The sequence below is a fragment of the Mustela putorius genome, unplaced genomic scaffold (assembly GCF_011764305.1).
Source record: "Mustela putorius furo isolate JIRA1106 unplaced genomic scaffold, ASM1176430v1.1 tig00003974_pilon_pilon_pilon, whole genome shotgun sequence".
Lineage (NCBI taxonomy): Eukaryota > Metazoa > Chordata > Mammalia > Carnivora > Mustelidae > Mustela > Mustela putorius.
The window spans coordinates 1,410,144-1,413,015 of NW_025422117.1; the positions used below are offsets into that span (position 1 = coordinate 1,410,144).

General features: G+C 56.2%; 1 non-coding gene across 1 annotated transcript; it reads left to right on the top strand.

Moving 5' to 3' along the window:
- Positions 1–953: 953 nt before the first annotated feature.
- Positions 954–1,026, top strand: TRNAF-GAA. Its single transcript has one exon. It is a non-coding gene; the product is annotated as a tRNA-Phe (tRNA).
- The last annotated feature ends 1,846 nt before the right edge of the window (positions 1,027–2,872 follow it).

Here is a 2,872-nt window from a genome sequence, read left to right on the forward strand (position 1 = left end):
GGGGGGGTCTCCTTCCCCTCCTTAGCCATGACTTCTTTCCAATCTTAAGCTCTTATCTGGATTTGACACAAAAAAGGAACTCAGAAAGCGATTCTACACCTTAGCGATTGCAAACGCTTCCAATATTCAATCTTTCACATTCGAAGGCGCTCATGCATGCATCTCTCCAAACTGCCTGCGAAGGTTCCACTTAAACGCGAAGCTCTAAAGGGGCGTTACGGTAATCGCTGCGGCTTTTAGAGAAATCACAAATTAATTAGAGAGAGAGAGAAACCCTATAAAACAATAGGATGTTTGCGCTTTGCAGAACGTCTGTGCCTGGCACGTAGCGGATGCTTCGGACGCATCTCGTCTACCGGCGTAGGAAGCAGCTCTGGAGCTGGGGAATCGTCCCTAACGAGCGCGCCCAGCACCACACGGGGCGCCCGCGGAGTGCCAGGCCGACTGCGTGTAAAGTGGTTGCAGGTTCAAGGGGCATCCCGAGGACCCAGCATCCCGGGGCGGCGACGGTCGTGCCTCCTTGCCCTTGCGCGCTCCTTCCTGCCGGTGATGACACAGGTGCACGCCCACAGCCCGGCGCGGGTCGGCGGGAAGGACCTGCCCCCCGGGGGCAGAAGACCGGCCCGGGGCACCACGCCGCGGGAGGACGGCGGGGCGGGCAGGAGCCTGGGGAGACTCGCTCGCCCGCGGGGGCGCAGAGGAGCCCGGCAGCGGGCGCCCGGGCGCGCCCGGGATCCCTGTTGGTAATTAAGTCAGACACTCGGACGACGTTGAAGAAAGTTAAGGAACGCGCAGGTCGCGTCTAATCGCGGCCGGTGAAGAGCAAGGCGGAGCTCGGAGGTGGCCGTTCCACAGGACCGGGAAGGAGCGCTCCGAGCGGCGGCCGAGGAGAGACGGAAGGGGCGGACGCGCGTGGTTCAGTAATAGTCTAGTCTAAAGACAGTCGAAAAGGCGCCGAAATAGCTCAGTTGGGAGAGCGTTAGACTGAAGATCTAAAGGTCCCTGGTTCGATCCCGGGTTTCGGCAGCTCTCCTTTTTAGTCCGAATGGAGTCCAATTTCGAGGGAGTCCCTCATCTCCGGTCGCAGGGCTCACTTGAAACCAAGGACGTGAAGGAGAGGCGAGCGAGGACTGGAAGCGGCCACTCTCGGCGCCCCCGGGACAGCGGCCGCCCCGCACTCCCACTTCCGGGGCGCCGTCCTGGCGGGCGTCGGAGGCGCTGCTGCGCATGCGCGTTGCGGAGCCGGGGCGCGGGGCTGGGAGACTCGCTCGGCGCGGGGTCCCGCAGCTCCCGGCGGACCCCCTCGGCTCTGGGTCCCCCGCGCGCCTGCGGCGACGGCGGGGTGATGCGCGCAGGGGCTGGTGTGAGGAAGCGCTCCTAGTGTCTCGCGGAGCGAAAAACACTATTTCAGCGCAAATTTCACCCCCGGGAGCAGCCCGGCTTGAAAAGCAAGACCCTCTGTTGAATCGAGCGGCCCCGAAGGGAACGTGGCGGCTCCGCGTTTTCAGAGAGAGGCGCCCGCTGGGCCGCTCCGGGGGGCCATAATCAGGGTCACTTACCAAAGGGGTAAAGCCGCGGCGGCCTCACAGCTCTGTTAAATTAGTGCCTTGCACCTAAACTACATTATTGGGGTCCTCCAAGTGCGGTCCCCGGACCAGCAGCCTCTTCTGGGCCCCACCTCTGGTTTACTGTCTCAGAAACTGGTTTCCAGCGTTAGGTGTTGTAACAAGCCCTGCGAGTGAGATTCAGAAGCCGCTGAAGTTTGAGGATCTCCTCATTCTAGACGTTCCTTTGTATTTCTAAGAGAGCCCTTTCCTAGTCTGTTTCTGTGAACACGCTTTTTCCTTTTCCTGTCTTTTAGCCTGCAAGTCTGAAATAAAACTCCGACACGTGCTCGACATACATCTTTTTCGGAGCCTTTGGGCTTTCATAGTGAGTGTGTGCATGTTGGGGGTGAGATCAGCTCTCGTAGCTGATCCTAAACCCTCCTGTTTTGGGTGGGATCCTGGGAGCTGAGCCGGGACCCAGGGCGAGCAGTTGCAAGGATGTAGATTTGACTTAAGCGAGGAGGAAATTTCGACCTGTTAGGCTACTAGAAAAGGAGTATGTGGTAGTGCATTGCTGGTCCGCACGTGGAAGACAATCCCTCTTGGGATTTAGGGGGTAGGTCTTGCACATCTAGCTCTATTGTTTTGGAAAGGTACTTCGGGTTGCTGAAGTACTGTGTGCTCTCAGGTTATTAATTCATTCATTAGTTGAGCATTCATTATTGACCTCCCACTATGTGCCAGAAAGTATTAGATCTTCATAATTCCCTAATAAGGTATGCACCATTATCCTTATTTTACATATAATCGTCCTTGTAGGATTGCAAAGATTAAACCTAATGTACCTCAGGCATCTAACATCTGCTACCTCTTAAAGGTTACTGCACCTGACGCGCTGTTGTGATGTTTGGTTAAGATGTGTGCATAAAAATGAGGGGAGCTATAGGAAGAAACTAAAAGCCTTCCCTGGTTAATCCAAAAAGGCATTATGGAGAAGTAGGTCTTGGCTGGGCCCTCAGAGGAAGATTTCTTGGACGAGGGGAAGACCAAACTGGGGCGCAACCCGCTCTCTGCAGGTTTAAATGCAAGGGGCACGATGTGCACACTGAAATGAGAGGGGTTGTTCATTTCGGACAACCTGAGGATTGGCTACCTTGCAGGGCAGACAATAAGATCAGGTATTTGCTAGTGGACATTTGGTATTGGGGGAGGCCAGAGACACATATCAGGTCAGAAGTCCAAAGGGGGGAAGGTAAAAGGGGGAACCATTTGGGCAGACCCCCGCTGGCGAGTGGTCCGAAAGGGTTTTGCTGGCCTTGTGGGAG